The 19163-nt window shown below is 43.9% G+C and overlaps 1 protein-coding gene across 3 annotated transcripts in view; it reads right to left on the bottom strand.

Annotated features, from left to right (window-relative positions):
• The window catches only part of LOC105477714 (vestigial like family member 4), a 162066-nt gene that overhangs the window by 95020 nt on the left and 47883 nt on the right, over positions 1 to 19163 (bottom strand). The window contains exon 1 of one of the 3 annotated variants that reach the window (XM_071092227.1): positions 3091 to 4090. The exons of the other annotated variants lie outside the window; for them this stretch is intronic. The gene's annotated coding sequence lies outside the window, so the exon portion shown is untranslated. Of the gene's footprint in view, positions 1 to 3090; positions 4091 to 19163 lie in introns of those variants that run through there. 3 annotated transcript variants of the gene reach the window in all.

Raw genomic sequence — 19163 nt, forward strand, 5'->3', positions numbered from 1 at the left:
TGTGCAGTTGCCTAGCATTCGTTTGCACTGCTGTCTAGTACTCCATTACTCCAATATATCACAGGTCCTTCATTCTACCATCACTGATGGGCATTTAGGTGGTTTCTACGTGGGGGTTATTATAAATAGTGCTGCTATGAATATTCTAGTATGTGTCTCTTGTCAGCCTCTGAATACATTTCTGTTGCACATGTACTCAGGAGCAGATACGTAGAAAGTGTATGTGCAGCCGGGCATGGTGGCTCACGCCTGTAATCCCAGCACTTTGAGAGGCCAAGGCAGTGGATCACGAGGTCAGGAGATCAAGAAGACCACGGTGGAACTCCGTCTCTACTAAAAATACAAAAAATTAGCCAGGCGCAGTGGCAGGCACCTGTAGTCCTGGCTACTTGGGAGGCCGAGGCAGGAGAATGCCGTGAATCCAGGAGGCAGAGCTTGCAGTGAGCCGAGATCGCGCCACTGCACTCCAGCCTGGGCAACACAGCGAGACTCTGTCTCAAAAAAAAAAAAAAAAAAAAAAAGGAAGTGTATGTTCAGCTTAGGCAAATATTGCCAAATAGTTTTCCACAGCAGTAGTACCCATTTATACTCCCACCAGCAGGGTATGAGATTTCAAGTTGGTCCACATCCTTGCCAACAGTTTTCCAACTCTTTCGTTCCTGTTATTCTGGTAGGTATGGAGCAGCCACACTATGACTTTACTTTGCCCTTCTCTAATGGATAGTAAGAACTCTGTGACACTTGTAGCAGGCAGAGGGATAGAATTCACCCCAGACAACAGAGAGGGAAGGGCCCCAGCCAGAGGCTCTCAACCACGGAGATTTGCCCCCTCAGGAGACATCTGGCAATGTCTGGTTATTTCAAATTTGGGGGTGTTATTAACATCTAGTGGCAGCCAGGGATGCTGCCAAACATCTTACAATGCACAGGACACCCCCCCACCACCACCACAACAAAGCATTATTTGGCAAAAGTTACAATAACGCCATAAATCAAGAAACCCAAATCAAGCAAATCATTATTGGGCATTTTCTCCTTAGCCAAATCATTGTTCTTTGATACTGCTCAAGAGGTCAATGTCCTATTGTCTTAAAATGTTATTTTTCCTAGAGTTGAGGGGATAGAAAGACAACGAAGGACACTAAGTACCATAGTCCATGGCACAGTGCTAGGTTCTTCTGCATATATCCTGTTGCTTTCTCAGTGCTTGCAACAATGCGGAGGTGCTACCACCAGTTTCACAGATGAGGAAACAGATACCAGGTAGGCTCCTTGGCTCCTCCCAACTCATGCAAAGAGCAGCAGAGCTGGGACCAGAAGCTGTGATTTTCCACGACACCCAGGGTCTTACTTTTAACTAAAAATAAGGGGAGTTTTTAGAGTCCACGATTACTGTAACTTGCAAGGCATGAATTTTACCTTATTAGCTTTGCAAAAGGCAGGCAAATAAAATGAGGTATGAGAAAAAGATCATTTGCAATGTTAAGATTATTAACCTGCACCTGTAAGTATCTTAAAATTTTTCAACAAATTCACCTTCCTCATCACACTGTGATCTCTTTGAAATGAAACCCATACCATATTTTTCTTTGTCTATGCCTAACGCCTGTAAGAGCAGGCACTCAGCAGTTAACATGTCCTGGATTAATTACTGGCCTGAAACCCCAGTGAGAGAAGACAGAATCTTCACAACACAAGCAGGTGGTTTAGATTTTATTTCATCACCAATACAACTATATTTAGTAACATAAACTAGAATAAACATATTTCATTGAAAAATATTCAATTAAATCAAATAATGGCCAATATCACAAAACTATTTTTGAAATGCAAACAATTCAGTTTTTCCAAGGATGAGTTTGCCAGCATTACCTTGTCCTCCTTTGGATCTTCTATTTGAGGCTTCTATTTGTGAGGCCATTGGCATTATTAGGGCCAACAGAAACCCACGCACTATTAGAGCAGTTTTGAACCGTGGCCATGCGTTACAATCACCCAGGAGGTTTTGAAAGCCGTGGGTGTCCAGGAGGATAATTTGGTAAATCTGCAGTAGATGAATTTTGAATTTACACCCAGGAAATAACTACACTTAGCAGTATCATTTGAAAATAGCTCCCCATGTAATTTTTGCAAGCTCCCCTCCCCTTAGGGATCAGGACCACTACCCTGGAGATTCTGGACTGAACTGAGGAGGGCACCTGGCTGCTTTGCATACCCACCAGAGTTCAACATCCCAATGAGTTAGTTGCTCATGGGCAGGACTAGGGGGCGATGCGAGCCCACCTAAAAACAGCCTGGCTTCCTTCCCACCAGGATGGCACCACCTGGTCATTTGTATTTAAACGATTCCCATCTGCTTTACACGGAAGGGGCAAACGAAACCCCCCACCCCCATTCTCAGCTTATCTTCTTAAATGATCAACACCCAGTAGCTGGAATAGGACTTTAAATGGATAAACCTACGAACACTTGACTGCAGTGAGCCCAGAAATGGACAAGGCAGGGTTTCCTGTCGGGGAGTGCGGGGGCTAAGGGGTCCTGAGAAGAGACAGCATTTGCCAGAGGAAATAATGGGGTTTCTAGTTTGTGGCTGATTCCGGCTGGCGGTGGGGGGCTTCTAGTGACTCCCCTCACTGCATAGGAGCCTCCCCTCAGAGGACGCAGGCAGGTGTCATTTCAGGCCTGTGTGTGCTCCTCTGATGAACGGCCATCTCCCTCCCATTCAGAGCCGCGCTGTTTTGCCTTCTCATTGTTTCCCCAGCACCTAACACAAAGCCTGGCACTGGTAGGTGACTACTAAACATTTCTTGAAAGAACAAATGGGAAGGGAGAGCTCCAGAATCTAAGCTGGGAACAGAGGAAAGTGAGAAGCCTAAGAGAAGGAGCGAACTGAAGACTGAAGGAAGTCAGGAGGGAGCGCATGTGCGCAGCTTTGTGATGCTCTTCGTGGTTACAATAAAGAGATGATCGAAGTATGATTTCCTGAAGCACACTGTCTACTGCCATACAAAGGCTCATGATCCCTAAGGAGGGGAGAATAATGAGAACAGGCCTCGCAGGGAACACACACGACAGACGAGGTCCACTCACCACACAGGGAGTGCTTCCCAAATATTGAAGTCCAGTTGCTCACTTAGGATGGAAGCAGGCCTCTGCGGAAAGTGACATCTGATTAAGTTTGAGGTGTGCCTTTTATATGAGTGGTTCTCTCGAGAGATGGTGTCCAACACAGGGAGGGATCCACGGTGACACAGAAGGCCCCCGAAGGCTAGAGGAGTTCCCAGGGGTGCTGGTGTTGGCAGGGCCTTTAGGCTGGAAGGCTAACAGGCTGGAAGCGCCTGAGCTGGGGATCTTTGCAGAAGTGGCTGGCAGAGCCTAGCCTGCCGTGGCTAAGCCCTCAACGTATCTGTCAAACTCCAGAGCTGAGATGTCCACTGGAATGCAGTAGCTGAGGTCAGTAACTCCTACAGGGTCTGACAGGGTGTGGTGTCGCATTCTCGAGGGGAGGGAGAGCACACCCCAAGTTCTCACCACAGCAAAGCAGGCCACTCGCATAGCAAGCCAGGTAAGCATTGGGAGTCACTTCAAAGCTCCATGTGAGAACCAGGGATGGCTTTGAGAAAGAACTAGGTTTCTGGCCAGGCTCTGAGGACTAGCCACAATCCAGGCTCTCAGAGAAGCAGGACGACTGTGACCCCAGCAACAACGAAGCACAGCCCTGGTCAGGGAATCAGATGCCAGGAAAGAAAAGAGGGGGTCTGGGAAGGAAGGAAGGACTGCCCCGAGGAGACGAGGACTGTCCTAAGAGCGTCTGCAGGGATGCCAGGAGTAGGCAGCAGGGAGGAGAGGAAGGCTGGCCTGGAGCTGAGAGCAGTGACGGGCCTCCCAAGCCGAGCCGTCTGTACTCTTCACACTGCTTTCTAGCAAAAAGAGCACTGGATACAGTCAGAAAAATCCATTTCCCAGGCCATAACCCTCGCTAGCCATGCAAGCTTCATCAAGTGATTCCACCTCTCTAAGCCTGGATGTCCTTCTCGGCAGCCTCTGTGGTGTCTGCCTGAGCCCTAAAGTCTAAGGGCTCTGATCATTCCTCTTTTCCCTCCCGACTCCTCCCCACCCAACCACAGGCCGCCACTCTCACTGCAATCTCAAGACAGAATGTCATGTTGTATAGAATACACGATGGTAACTGCTATTTCTAGGAGGGTTGGCTCCTGGGTTTTTGCTGTTTTTCTTACAAATGTGGCAAGCAAATGAGAGCTTCACCTCCCAAGACAAAAAAATTAAAAAGAGACATTTTAATCATACAATGACCATGAAGAATACTGTTTCCTGCTGGTCTGAATTAACAATAACAGTTACAGTGAACAATGGTGAGAGAACTTAACTAACCCAAAGTTCTCTGTGTCTCCGGAGAGAACACTGACACAAGACAGCTGCTAACTAGCAGGACTCTGGCTTTTTCTTCCATAAAATGAAGAGATCTAAAACTCCTGGTGTCACTAGTGCCACGTGAGGGTTACTAGAGGGGGTTAAAGAGACTAACCATTTCACCCGTAAGTTTCAGGTGTAATCCTATTACTTTGGAATGGCTAGCAGTGTTCCTCGAAACTGATTATTCAAGGATTAAGGTTAGAGAATGACTGTGCCCTGCAGTACAGGCTGCCATAAAGAAAATTATGATCCTAGATGCAGTGATGCCAATTTACATGGTATCTACATAAATGATTCTTCCAGCTCTCTCTTCTCTATTTTCTCAGTAAAACAAGTTTTTTGTTAGTTTGTTTTTGTTCTTGAGACAGGGTCTTGCTGTGTTGCCCAGGCTGTAGTGTAGTGGTGTGAACACGGCTCACTGCAGCTTCAACCTCCGGACTTAAGCGATCCTCCAACCTCTCAGTCTCCAGAGTAGCTGGGACTACAGGCGTGCACCACCACACCCGGCTAATTTTTGTATTTTCTGTAGAGATTGTGTCTGGCCGCATTGCCCAGGCTGGCCTGGAACTCCTGGGCTCAAGCGACCCACCTGCCTTGGCCTCCCAAAGTGTTGAGATTACAGACATGAGCCACCACGCTTGGCTAAAACAAGCTTTTAAGAGGGAGAGAAACACAAGAAAAAATAGCACTGCACCTGCACATTCAGGACTGTCTACCCCCCAAAGCAATAATCAAACTACCATATTTTATTTACAGCTGCTCTCAAGGCACAACTGCTTCCAAAGTACAAGCTAGAACATTTCTAGTTTGGTCTGGAACCATGAAGGAAAGGTACACCAACATACTGTATCTTGGAAAGCTGACCTGTAAAACACAAGCCTTCTTCCTAATATTTAACCAGACACAGGGCCTGACACCTTCCAGTCATCTTCTGACAGATCACTGCAATATGTCTGCTGTTTTAATATCATGATTAATTAAAGAGCCAGCTGATAATTTTACAAACTAGGAATGGCGCAGAGGAAACAGAATAAATGAACTACTCCTGGATCTTTCCTTTTATCCATCCAGCATGTGGCACACAATTCTTCATGAATGAGAAAATCCATTCCCTAAATTCTCACTCATAAATGCACATTTACTTAATATTGAAGAAAGAAAATAGTCAAAATAATTTGTCAGATATGCACTTATAAAATGCACTGAATCAATGAATGCAAAGGTATTTTGAAGAGTCAAAAAGTCCTATCAGCTGCTCATAGAAGACACTAGACAAAGTACACCATCTAGAATAGTTTTTATTGAGAGAAGAATGTTGCTGAGCCCAGAAGCAGAGACATCCAACGTAGGTCCCTAACACCACACACATACAACACCTCCAGGCCTCAGGCACAACTATCCTGCCCAGAGTCATGATATAGGTGAACACCTAGAAGTTAAACCCAATATATATACAATTTCCATGCTTCTAAGAACTATTTACTTGTGTCTGGGACCCTAGACATATGGCAAGCAAGGCATTCAAACAACATGAATAGAGTGCCACATTAATGAAGATCCCACTCCACTGGTCCAGAAGGGATTGGGATCCAAAGATGAGTAAGACATGGTCCCTGTCCTTGAAGAGCACATCACGGAGGGCGGAACATAAGACCTACAAACAAACAATAAAAGGCAGAGGCAGGAGAAATCCTGTATTCTTTTTTTTTTTTTCTTTTTTCTTTTTTTGAGACAGAGTTTCGCTCTTATTGCCCAGGCTGGAGTGCAATGGCACGATGTCGGCTCACGGCAACCTCCACCTCCCAGGTACAAGCAATTCTCCTGCCTCAGCCTCCCGAGCAGCTGGAATTAAAGGCATGCACCACCACGCCCAGCTAATTTTGTATTTTTAGTAGAGACGGGGTTTCTCCATGTTGGTCAGGCTCGTCTCGAACTCCCGACCTTGGGTGATCCACCCGCCTTGGCCTCCCAAAGTGCTGGGACTACAGGTGTGAGCCACTGTGCCCAGCCTCAAATCCTACTTTGAAGGGACTTAGGTATGGGTTTCATAAAGAAAGTGGCATTGGCCTGGGCCCTTAAAAGAACAAAATCTCAAAGCAGGATTGAGGAACAAGGCATTCTAAACACAGTACCTCATTAGACACAAACAAAATAAAGTATTTGCTATAACCTATTGATTATTGCATGAGCAGATTCAGTGAATTCTAACTGATTACTAAGAACAAGAGTTCCGTAAACTGTAAAACTATTTAAAACTTCCCATCCTGCCAGCCAGCAGTTAGCTAGAAGCAGGTTCCGATCTTGGTTCTGCCATGGACCGGCTGTGTGAGTTTAGGTGTGTTACAGAATCTCTCTGATCCACTTCTGCATCTTCAAAAAATATGGATAATGATACAGCCTGACCATTCTCCTTTGATCTTACCACTTTTCTCATGGCATTTAATACGGCCTACCATAATCACGCATGGCTTTATCTCCCCTGTAGACCAAACCAAGAGCTCCTGAGGTCAAAGGCCTTTGCTTGTTTATTCTGAAACGTAGCCCAGTGCTAGCTGTGCTAGCAGACACATCGTCAATGCCGCCTTCCACCCTTTCTGTTGGATTCCCACTCGCTATGAAAATCCTTTCTTTGTTCTATAAAGTACACTGTTCTTCAAATCATGAAGTCACCCAGTTTCAAAATTTTAGTTTTACTTTGTAAGTTTCAGCACATCTCTATCCCAGTATGGTAGGGGTTTTTTGCTGTTGTTTGTTTTGTTTTGTTTTTAATATTGTAAATGTTACAGGTTTCAAAGATTATCTATTGGGAACTTGGGCATAAACTCAACATATACACTTCTCATGCTTCCAAGTACTGGAAGCATGTGGAACCCCAGTGGAAAAATCATTTAAATTTAGCCCTAAAAATTAAAAAATTAAATAACTTTGGGATCCAAAGAAAAGACTTTTTTTTTTTTTTTTTTTTTTTTTTGAGACGGAGTCTCGCTCTGTCACCCAGGCTGGAGTGCAGTGGCCGGATCTCAGCTCACTGCACGCTCCGCCTCCCGGGTTTACACCATTCTCCTGCCTCAGCCTCCCGAGTAGCTGGGACTACAGGTGCCCGCCACCTCGCCCGGCTGGTTTTTTGTATTTTTTAGTAGAGACAGGGTTTCAACGGGTTAGCCAGGATGGTCTCGATCTCCTGACCTCGTGATCCGCCCGTCTCGGCCTCCCAAAGTGCTGGGATTACAGGCTTGAGCCACCGCGCCCGGCCAGAAAAGACTCTTAAACTTTACGTTAACTGAACTTTCATTTCGGCCTTGTATTTCCAATAGATCGAGAAAAAGACTAAATACCAAACAGCAACCAAAGCAGCCCATGACGCATTTCAGTGTCATCAGGGTGGCCGTGGGGCTGAATTATAGGATTATCATAGCCAAAATTCTTTACAAAACGGAACCCTACCCTGCTTGTTGATCGATTCAAACAGTGAGCAGCAGTCAAAATTCCTTCTGTCCTAGAGAGAAGAAATGCCCTCAGGATGGAAGGCTGGAAAGAAAGCTCTCTGAGGCAGCTGACTGCAATGCAGGTTGCCAGTACCCCCGCACTCCACCCCAGCTCCTCCCAGTCACAACCACTCAGCAGGCTGGTAACCCAGAAAGAACCATCCACATTGAAAACGGAGTAATCGTGAGAAAGGCTCCATCACAGAGGATGCAAATAAGGTACAGGACAAAGGAAGGAAAGGAACATTGCCAAGAACAGGTCAATGGAGACACACCAGAAAGCCAGAGAGATTATGCTGGAAAGAACTGGAAAGTTATGAACCAACATTTCTCCATGTATTTATTTATTTATTATTTATTTATGAGAGGAAGTCTTATTCTATTGCCCAGACTGGAGTGCAGTGGCATGATCTTGGCTCACTGCAACCTTTGCCTCCCGGGTTCAAGCGATTCTCCTGCCTCAGCCTCCCGAGTAGCCGGGACTACAGGTGTCCGCCACCACACCCAGCTCATTTTTGTGTTTTTAGTAGAGATGGGGTTTCGAAATGTTGGCCAGGCTGGTCTCCAACTCCTGACCTCAGGTGATCCACCCGCCTCGGCCTCCCAAAGTGCTGAAATTACAGGTGTGAGCCACTGCGCCCAGCCTGAACCAATATTTCTCTATGAGGCTTTAAAAAATAGGCATAACCTCCCTGAAACAGGAACTCAAATAAGAAACAGGACAACAAGGGGAGATTAAAAGACAGCAAAGTTCAGTGAAGAAATAGAAGAATGAAGCAATCCCAGAAACAGATGCCACATTAATAGCAATAAAGGAAGCAGAGACACTGATGGAAACACAGCCAAATATATGGAGGACAGATTCCAGAAAATCACAGCGATTGGCTCAAGAATGAGCACATGACTCATAGACGTTAGCTGCAGACTTTCTGGAACAAAGCCCAAGAAAGCTATGAGAAGAGACATTCTCCCTGGGTAACACGATGTCGCCATCTGCTACCACGGTGGAAGTCAGCCCAAAGACAAGGCCACATACCAAGAAAACCACAAGAGAAATGAAGCCAGAACCTGAGAACACCACAATCCTCTGAATCAAACTGCACCCGAAGCCCATCAGACCTTCAGACTTTTCAGCTATGTGAATCACTAAATTCCTTTTATTTAAAAAAATTCATTCAAATAGGTTTTCCATTACCGGCAACTGAAAGCTTCTTGATACATTTAAGAACAACTAAAATGAAAAAAGCAAAATGTTCATAATTCTAAAACAATACATTGGGAAGGCAAACAACTGAAAAATTATTCAAAACAGGAAAATGTAGTAAGGTGGCTTATTATAAAATGGATTTATCAAAATCCAATATGAAAACATTTTATGTGCAGTAGGCACAATCCAATGGCGAACTCAAAATGTACTCCCAATTCCCTTCTCCCACAGCCTCCACTAGAGGGACTGAGAAAGCTGAATGCTCTCTATTCCGGAATTTCTCCTAACTAGGAGTGCCATGTAATACAGATCCGGCCAATGAGACAGGAACAGAAAAGCCTGCTTTGAGCTTCTGGGAAAGTTTTTGCTTTTCTTAATTAAAAAAGACCAGATACGGCTCATGATATCTCATTTTCTCTCTCCTTGTCTTACTGCCTGGAATGCAAATGTGATGCCTGGAGATAAGGCAGCCATTTTGTGACTGTGACATGAAAAGCAGGAGAAGGCTACAAAATAAACAACAGTGATTACCTCAAAAAAACTAGGAACTTGAGTTGGGAGGGACTTTCTTCACAAACCGAGTTTTCTTTTTTTAAACACATTTTATAACATAAACTAGGAAATAAAATTATTTTGGAAATATAAAGGAAAGATTATTAGGGTTTACTCGGAGTAGTTAGGAGGTTTTAGAGAGGGGAGGAGTAAAAGTTGGGAAAGCAAGACAGCAGAGTAAAAGGTGATCAGGCTATGAAAACAACACGAGCCAGGAGTTTACTGAAGCAGAGAGTTTTTCAAAGTAGAAAGCAGTAGAATATACGAGTGAAAAGATAAAGGGGGCTGGAGGATGAGAATAAGCCAGACAGAAATCAGACCGACTCTACAGTGATGGACACTCCTCAACAGTCCCTACAGGTTCCTTTTTAATGGGGCCGGGGAAGTGGTACAATAAAAACAAAGTTTGAAGTCCAGGATACAGAATAAGTTGGGGTTTAAAGCTAAAGAAAACAGAAGTGAAAATCAGAACAAATTCATCCAAGATTCAAGATTTCAAAATTAAAACAGCAATATCTAACTGTAAGAATTCTAGGCAAGGCACGGTGGCTCACACCTGCGATCCCAGCACTTAGGGAGGCTGAGGTGGGCAGATCACCTGAAGTTTAGGAGTTTGAGACCAGCCTGGCCAACATGGCGAAACCCCGTCTCTACTAAAAATACAAAAATTAGCCAGGCAAGGTGGTGGGTGCCTGTAATCCCAGCTACTTGGGAGGCTGAGGCGGGAGAATCACTGGAACCTGGAAGGCAGTGGTTGCAGTAAGCCGAGATCATGCCACTGCACTCCAGCCTGGGCAACAGAGCAAGACTCCACCTCAAAAAAAAAAAAAAAGAATTCTATTGCTGTACACATTGAAGGTTTTGGACGGTTCTGTTATTACATACTTTATTTACATAACCTTGTTTCTGAAGTAAGCAAAATGATGGAATTTAATTTATCTATGCTGTAAGAAAACACATTTGTCATTTCTTTTTACATTTCATTAAAAGTAATGGCAAAAAACACAATTACTTTTGCACCAACCTAATACAATGTAATGTAAAAAGAAATGCAGGCTGGGCGTGGAGGCTCAAGCCTGTAACCCCAGAATTTTGGGAGGCCGAGGCGGGAGGATCACCTGAGGTCAGGAGTTCTAGACCAGCCTGGCCAAATCTCTACTAAAAACACAAAAATCAGCCGGGCATGCTGGTGCACGCCTGTAATCCCAGCTACTCAGGAGGCTGAGGCAGGAGAATAGCTTGAACCCAGGAGGTAGATGTTGAGGTGAGCTGAGATCACGCCACTGCACTCCAGCTTGGGCAACAGATCGAAAGTCCATCTTAAAAAAAGAAAAAGAAAAAAGAAAAAAAGAAATGCAGCTGCAAATAGAACAGAAGCTGGACACAGACTGGTCCCTGGAAGGAAGGCAACCAGAGTCCAGTGCACTACTTTTGGATAGGGAGGTAATCAAGAGAGTACTCCATGGGGAGTACAAAGACCTGGACTCTGGTTTTAAGTCTACCTCTAGCTTCCGTGTGGCCCTGGGCAGTCACCTCTGCTTTCTGAAGCTCAGCATGTTCGTCTGTAAAATAAGGGAGTTGGACCAAAAGTTCGCTATGGTCCTTTTCAGTTCTAAACTCTGTGAATAGTTTACTTCAGCCTTGGAGCTGGCAGGGACAGCGGCTGAGAGTAGAATCTGGGGACTAGGGCTGGAGAACCAGGGCTGAATAACGTGGGACTGTGCAGTAAGGGGTCACCCATGAAACCTGGATCTAATAACACCATTTATTAAACCTCCATCTAATAACACCATTTACATTCTTGAATATTCCAGAAGCTCTACACTTAGGAACAGGTACTACCAAATTCCCTATTTGCCCTGAATATGGGGAGACGTAAGAGCTATAGTAACTATAAAATATGTTTTATAGGTCTTTTTTAAAATTGTGTACTTAGTGCCTTAATACATATGACAAAGAGTAAAAATTCATGCAGAACGCCATGATCTTCAGCCAATTCATACCAGTAACTAGTGACCAGGTGTCCCGATTTTCTTTTTTCTTTTTTTTTTTTTTGAGACAAGGTCTGGCTCTATCGCCCAGGCTGGAGTGCAGCAGCAACTACTAGAGATTGTCTTAAATGTCTCTAGTTAATTTCTAAATCAATTTGATTAATTCCAAAATAAAGTTCCAAATGCTGCTCACCAAAATGAAAGCAATTTGAACATCTTAATCTACTCTAAAAAGTCCCCCATAATGAAATCCCAGCACGCCTTCATCCACCTGCAGCTTCGCTAAAGCCACTTCACACTGTGCTGCCAGCCATAGCCTGAGGCTGAGTGACTCTGGAGTGGCAGAAAGAGCCTGCTGAGCAGCTGTGGGGGAAGAGGGCATCCAGCATTGCTCGCTGCAAAGGAAGTCAAGTCCTGACCATGCCTGAAGGTGCCTGACAAAGTCTCCACAGAACACCACGGCCAGGAGAGGCTGTGACAGCACTCATTCATTCCCCATATATTTACTGATCACCTCCCAGGTGCCAGGCACTGTTCTAGACACTGGAGATTCCATAGTCAACAAAATTAGACAAAACTCCCTCCTTTCGTGAGTTGCACATTCTAGTGCATGTGAAAGACAAATGAGAGAAATCAGGAAAAAAAAGCAGGAAAGTGCAAGCAAGGCACAGGTAGGGGCAAGAGACAAGGAAGGCTGCTCTGAGAAGGTGCCTCTGAGTGAAGACAGGAAGGGAGGACACAATCTGCCAGGATATTTGAAGAAAGCTCATTCTGTGCTGCGGGAAAGCACATGCAAAGGTCCCAAGGCAGGAGGAGGCCAGCGTGACTTCGAGGTCCTGGAAGAGCCACAGTTCTTATCTCTGCATGAGACGGGAAGCCACTGGAGGGCTTCTGAACAGAGCAGGGCCAGAATCTGAGTTCCCATTTTAAAGGCCCACTCCAGAACCAAAGTGGAGAACAGAGAAAAAGCAGATGGAGTTAGAAATGGGAAAGCAGCTATCTGTGGACTAGGGTGCTAGTCAGAGTGATGGCAAAAAGTGGTCAGAAGTGGGATAGATCTGAAGGTAGACCAAACAGAATTTGCTAGCAGACAGTTTGAGATGTGAGAGAAACAGAATCAAGGATGACTGTAAACTTTCCGGGCTCCATAAAAGACAAATGTATATCTGGGCATAATTACTACTCACACTGGACACAGGCTTGGAAATCCAGAGCCAAAGACTGTGTAAACACTAAAAGGGCATCTCTAAGGACCTGAAAACCTACAGGCATCTAAGGCTCCTCAAAACACCAACCTTACAAAGAAATTCACTGTAATAAGTTGCTACTTACAAAACACGAACGCTACAACCATCCTATGTACTCCCCTCCACTCCCGTGTGCGTGCGCTCTCCCATCTGCGGCGCCTGCTCTCAGGTTCCCCCACCTCCAGCCTCCTTCCTGATTCCACTGCCTCATTCCACACACCTTGATACAGATCTTCTCCAAAGATCTAGCCTCATTTGCCTTTTCTTCTCTCTTTACAGTCTTTCACTCAGCAATCTCAATCACTTCCAGCAACAATCTCTTCAAAGAAAAGACCCCATAAATTTCTATCTCTGGCCTGACTCTTTACACAGTTTGAGAATTCGAATTACATTCTTGATACTACTACTTAATATCCTGCCGCATCTCAAACTCACAAAGCCCGACACCGAGACTCCAATCTTCCCATCTCTTTGGCTAAAGCCAGGGGGTCATGACTGAGTGACAGGTTACAGAGCTTGGGTTCATTCCATAGGTTAACATGGAGCAAAATACGATTGCTGAGTTTTGCAATGATCTGTCCTTATCTTTCCTTCTGAACGTTCATACATGTTATCTGTTTCACCTCTTTAGCATGTTACTTTCTACCTTTATATTAGGTACCTTTTTATTAGGTAAAATGTGACATATACTAGTTACATATTGACATATATAGTATATGCTATGATCATTTATCATATACCATTTATCTGCATGTTTTATCTTACCTATTAGGGTATATCACCATTTAGGACCTAATGAATTTACCTTTACATAACTTCCGTGTAGTGTACAGGTGCTGCCCATAAAAAGGCCTCAATAAACATTTGTTTGATACAAAACACATGTGTAGAAGACCATGGAACGTGACCAACCACCAAAGCCAGCTCATTACAAATTTCTTCAAAAGGTGCTTCCTTTAAAACTCCCCCAGTATCATTAACCCTTGGGTTACATTTTCTTTATTCTACAACTAACAAAGGTTCCTTACAAATAGAGAATTTTTCTGACTCATTTCATGAGGGTCTCAAATTTCTATCTTCTTCTTCTTTTTTTTTTTTTTTTTTGAGATGGGGTCTCACTCTATTGTGCAGGCTGGAGTGCAGTGGTGCGATCTCAGCTCACTGTAACCTCCACCTCCCAGGTTCAAGCATTTCTCCTGCCTCTGCCTCCCAACTAGGTGGGATTACAGGCACACACCACCACACCTGGCTAATTTTTGTATTTTTTTGTAGAGACCAGGTTTCACCATGTTGCCCAGGCTGGTCTCGAACTCCTGGTCTCAAGTGATCTGCCTGCCTTGGCCTCCCAAAGTGCTGGGATTACAGATGTGAGCCACAAACCCAGCCTCAAATTCCTATCTTCAAGCCACAGGAAACAACTAATTTCTTCAAGATATAAAAAAAAAAAAAGAACAAACAAACCCCAAGAGTAGTATTTTGAAGGGAGACAGAATTTCAAACATCAAAACAACTGTGCCCTCATCTTCTGAGATGCCCGCTAGGGTAACCACTGTTTCTAAAAGCATCATGCTTACTGTTGCTTCTGGAAATTTGCTTATTCAAACGATCCAATCCCTTCTTCTCCTTGCTACTAAAAGTGCAGCATCAGCGGCAGCTGGGAGCTTGTCACAAATGCAAACGAACAAGCCCTATCTCAGACCTACTGAGCCAGACTCTTTGGGGCCCAGGAATCTTCATTTAACAAGCTCTCCAGGTAAACGTCTGAGAAGGACAGGCCTATCCCACGGCCAGAGTTACCTTTTGAAAACCCATCTCAACGTGTCATCAGAAACCTTAAATGGCCACAGGATAAAGTCCAAGCCTTTGCAGAAAGTGAAGGATCGTCATCATTTAATTGCCACAATCTTCCCATTAAGTCAATCAGCATGTGTTGACCACCTGCTCACACACCAGGCTCTCTTGCAGGTTTGGAGAAGATAGCTGTGAACTTGTCTGATAGCCCTGCTCTCATGGAGCTTACCTTCTCAGAGGGAAACTGACCTCAGAACTCATCTCCCGCCAACCACCCCGTCACCTGTGTTCTACCCACACTGCTGTCTTCACCCTTCTCCAAGTACATCCACACATTTCACAGACTTCACGCCAGGGTTCATGCTGTTTCCAACTCAGTACCAACCAGGCTGAAATCATCCTCCTTACTCTGGGCTTCTGCTCGTCTTCAAACACAGCAAAGGCTGCAGCCCTAGACTGTGATTCATATTTAAATGTCTTTTTCTCCTCTGCTGGGCAGTGTGAGCCTCAGGGGCAGAACCGTAGATCCTTCATCCTTGTATACGTGGCACCTAGCCACATGGCTTAGAATAAATAGCGTTTAATTAAACATTCTTAAAAATACAACTCAGAGATAGAATTTTGTCTCTGTTCAAAATGCTTCCTTTGGAAATCTTTAAATTTTCCTCTAAAGTCGGTGTGGTGATGAGAGCCTGTACTCCCAGCTCAGGAGAAAGCCAGGAGGATCACTTGGAGTTCAAGGTTGTGATGAGCTATGATGCCACTGCACTCCAGCCTGTGCGACAGAGTAAGACCCCGCCTCTAAAAAAAGAAGAAAGTTTTCCTCTAAAGTCTAAGACCTTCTTTTTTAATGACATTCATTTAAACAGTGGACAATATCCTTTGACAGTATAATTAGAATTTTGGCAACAGTCTAATAAATGATGTAAGATGGTGATAAAGATGGGCAATGCAACTGCTATTCTAAAACAAACTTTAAATATTAATAGAATTGATTATTTTGGTACATTTTGTGACTGAAGGCAACTCCAAAAATGTCTTGCACAATGACAGCCTCACTCTAATATTTTTATTCTAGAGTAAGGAATTAGAGTAACATTCTTTTTTTTTTTTTTTTCATTTTATAGACACAGGGTCTCTCTCTGTAGCCCAGGCTGGAGTACAGTGGTGTGATCACAACTCATTATAGCCTCGACCTCCTGGTCCCAAGCAAGCCTCCCATCTCAGCCTCCTGAGTAGCTGGGACTACAGGACACACACCACCATGTACTGCTAATTTTTAAATTTTTTGTAGAGATAGGGCAAGACTCCTGGCCTCAAGTGATCTTCTTGCCTTGGCCTCCCAAAGTGCTAGGATTACAGGCTTGAGCCACCACACCCAGCTAGAATAACACTCTTTTCAATGTTTCCATTCTGCCATGCTTTGGTAAAATGAAACAGAATCCCTCTTCCGGCAGGTAAATCTTCTCTTAAGACAATCAGACATGTTTTCAAGAATGCATTATGTATGGGAGGAGGGTGCAGGGAACATGTCTGTTTCTAAAACAAAGAAAAGCAAGAATATTCAAATGTGGATGGGCTACCATAAGTCTTCCCTATCATCCTCCCTTTTTCTACCCCCTTCCCACAACTTGGCACTTGAGGCACCTTCAGTGTTCCCTGGAAGACATTCAAAAGCAAAATAAATAATGGAAAGAAAACTGAAGTCTACGTTGGAAAGCCTTTGTCCTAATCCCAAATATTACAGCCTCAGGAAAGTACTTCTATTGTCTGGACCTCAGTTTCTTAAAAGGAAAGCTGAGGTTCCTTCCAGTTTAAAATGCTACCCACTTTCAATGTCTTCATCTCTAGAGAGGAGAGAACATGCCAACTTACCTGCGTCCCAGCAGCCCTTTTGGGAGGTATGCACAAAACTCTAAAGATTTGATTGAATCAAGTCACCCACCATTAAACATTTTCAACACTCCTATCCTAAATATGCCTTCATTTTTGCATTATGTATAAGTAATATAACCAATATAGCTACAGTAAACATTAGTGAGGCTCACTTTCTTTTTTTAAGACAAAAATAAATAAATGTCTATACTGACTTTCCATATCGTCTTTGGAACCCACTGATTGAGAGAGCAGTATCCTGCCTGGATATTAATGAGCTGCCTGGATATTAATGAGTACCTGCCACATAAAAGAGAGAGTGGTGAGCCAGGCACGGTGGCTCACGCCTGCAATGCCAGCACTTTAGGAGGCTGAGGTGGGCGGATCACCTGAGGTCAGGAGTTTGAGACCAGCCTGGCCAACATGGTGAAACCCCACCTCTACTAAAAATACAAAATTAGCCAGGCATGGTGGCGTATGCCTGTAATCCCAGCTACTCAGGAGGCTGAGGCAGAAGAATTGCTTGAAGCCGGGAGGCAGAGGTTGCAATGAGCTGAGATTGTGCCATTGCACTCCAGCCTGGGCGACAGAGACTCCGTCTCAAAAATAAATTTAAAAAAAAGGAGAGGGTGGTGGATTAAGGAGAATCGGCAGCAGCTGTCCCCATCCTTAATTAAGACCACAGTCAGGCCTCAAGCATAAACAGTGTTTTCATGAAGTAACGAGGCTTTAGATAAACATACCACACTTTTTTTTGCAATACTATTTTGCCAGGTCAATTAAGAAAATGTGAAAATCAAAAGAACATTTTTACCATGGTGCAGACCTGGATGTCTCCAATTTTTGAGTGCATAGGACTCAGGGATTTTGTCAAAATGCGTATTCTCAGTCATCAGTTCTGCAGCGAGGACTACGATTGTGCATTTCTAACAAGTTCCCAGGTGACGCTGTGGGCCACATGTAAGTAGCAGAGGTAGAGAACACAGCTGTCCCTCAGTATTCGCCGGGGATAGGTCCCAGGACCCCCGGGCGTACCAAAATCCGTGCATACTCAAGTTCCGCAGTCCGCCCTGCAGAGCCTACCTGTACAAAAAGTCAAGGGTTTCACATCCCACAAATACTCTATTCTTGATCTGCTTTGAAAACATCCCCATAAGCGTAGGTGGACCCTCACAGATCAAACACGTTGCTCAAGGGTCAACTGTATACGCCAGGCAGCAATATGCTTCCTAAAGGGACTCATTCTGAAGATACATGATCTAAAAATTCACTTTTTTTTTTTTTTTTTTTTTTAAATAACTTCAACTGGGAAAATTCCATGAAGCCAGACCCTGGGCTCAAAGCCCAGGATCCAAGCCACACATCTCTTAAAAATAGGTTTTCAAAATGCCTTGCATTTTTTAAAAAAAGAATAGCACATTTGCCTAAAATTCTAGTCAAAATTCTAGATATTCACCACTCTATTATTATTTTTTTACTAACTTCTTCCTTGTTCAGTTCTCACTTCCTCCTTGCCTGTCATTAAGCTGAGTCACAAAGCTGTCAACGCTCTGCTGCTTGCCAGGTAGATGCAACTCCTTTCTCCATTTGTTTATCTCCTGCAAAGCAGAATAATTTTTCTAAATTCGTTCAGATTCCCAGTGGCACACAGTATCATGCAGAAGAGTTGTGGAATTAGGAAACCAACAAGAAATTTTGTGGTTACTTCAAATCATCATCCTATAAAGATAACAACGATGAGTCCCTTGCAAAGCAAAAATGCTAGTTAACTACAAAACTGGAGTTTAAGTACAGAAGGTCAATTTCAAATGAATTCAGGATGCAAAAATCTTACAGACACCTGAGAAGTAACTTGATTGTTGAACACTGTACTCGTAGAGTTAAAATAGCTCAAGAAGAACGCATATGCTTCTATTCAGTTGCTGTTTTTTTTTTAATCCTGTTGCAAATTCTACTATCCTAGTATTTTCTTATGTTTAAAAATATCTTCATTCTCATTTACCATCCCTGGAGCAATATCCCTGGCAAATTCTTCACAATTCCCCATGAGTTTTCCAGCACAGATGCAGCTTTCCAAGTCAAAACTTGTACAAACATCATCTGTCAAACTTCTGCAAGGTAATGACATACTCATCCTGAGCTGTCTCGTCCCCTTGCAGAGACTTTGCTAAAATTCTTAGCATAGCAAGGACTTTCAAACAGCTTTCTCCAGCCCATTCATTGTACAGGTGAGGACACAGAGAACCAGTAATTTGCTTTTCTTCTATAAAAATGCTATAATACAAATGTATAATGCTACAGAAAAGATTTTCCTGGCTTCTTCACTTGTGCATTTTCTAATAATCTACAGAAGGCAGAGACAGCCAATTATAAGAAATAAAAGGTCTCTATTTATAAACATGTACCTAAGAAGCTACTAATAAAAAATTCTACAAAAGGAAAACGAGAACGCTGAACTCTCTATCTTATTTGAAAAAGAAAGGGCAGACATCGCACGATTCAAACCCAGCTTCCAGACTTCAGGGAGCTCTAGAAACCTGACCAGCCCACAACAAGAGACCCAGCCACCGGACTGGGGGTT

This window comes from Macaca nemestrina, chromosome 2, assembly GCF_043159975.1.
Source record: "Macaca nemestrina isolate mMacNem1 chromosome 2, mMacNem.hap1, whole genome shotgun sequence".
Lineage (NCBI taxonomy): Eukaryota > Metazoa > Chordata > Mammalia > Primates > Cercopithecidae > Macaca > Macaca nemestrina.